Source organism: Penaeus monodon, chromosome 15, assembly GCF_015228065.2.
Source record: "Penaeus monodon isolate SGIC_2016 chromosome 15, NSTDA_Pmon_1, whole genome shotgun sequence".
Classification (NCBI taxonomy): domain Eukaryota; kingdom Metazoa; phylum Arthropoda; class Malacostraca; order Decapoda; family Penaeidae; genus Penaeus; species Penaeus monodon.
Genome location: NC_051400.1, coordinates 1,390,316 through 1,390,714, shown reverse-complemented (window position 1 = coordinate 1,390,714; position 399 = coordinate 1,390,316). Strand labels below are relative to the sequence as shown.

The 399-nt window shown below is 31.8% G+C and overlaps 1 protein-coding gene across 1 annotated transcript in view; it reads right to left on the bottom strand.

Moving 5' to 3' along the window:
• Positions 1 to 399, bottom strand: part of LOC119581620 (general transcription factor IIH subunit 1-like) — a 12,096-nt gene that overhangs the window by 7,155 nt on the left and 4,542 nt on the right. The window lies entirely within an intron of this gene.

Here is a 399-nt window from a genome sequence, read left to right as displayed (position 1 = left end):
TTTCCTTCTTTTTTCATCAATATTCTTTAATTTTGTTATTTACGTCTCTCTTCTTTCCCTTTTGCATTTCTTTTCTTTATCACCAATATTAAATTTGTTATTTGTCTCTCTTTGTCTTGTTTTTGCTTTTTTTTTTTGCCTCTTTTCTATGATGGATTCTGTCACTTTTTGAATGGCAAGAAACTGTATCCCATTAAAACCAAGCCGTGTTACAGCAGACGACATGACTTCTAGGACGTAGTTCCGTTGTACAGCAAGGGATCTATATCTTGTAGATATAGCTATAAAAATATAAAAGAAATTCTATATACCTAAATACTAGTCAGCTACTACATTATCCTCTATACATCCTATAAGATGTGAAGCAAGACAGTGTTAGCCTAATTAGCACATACATAC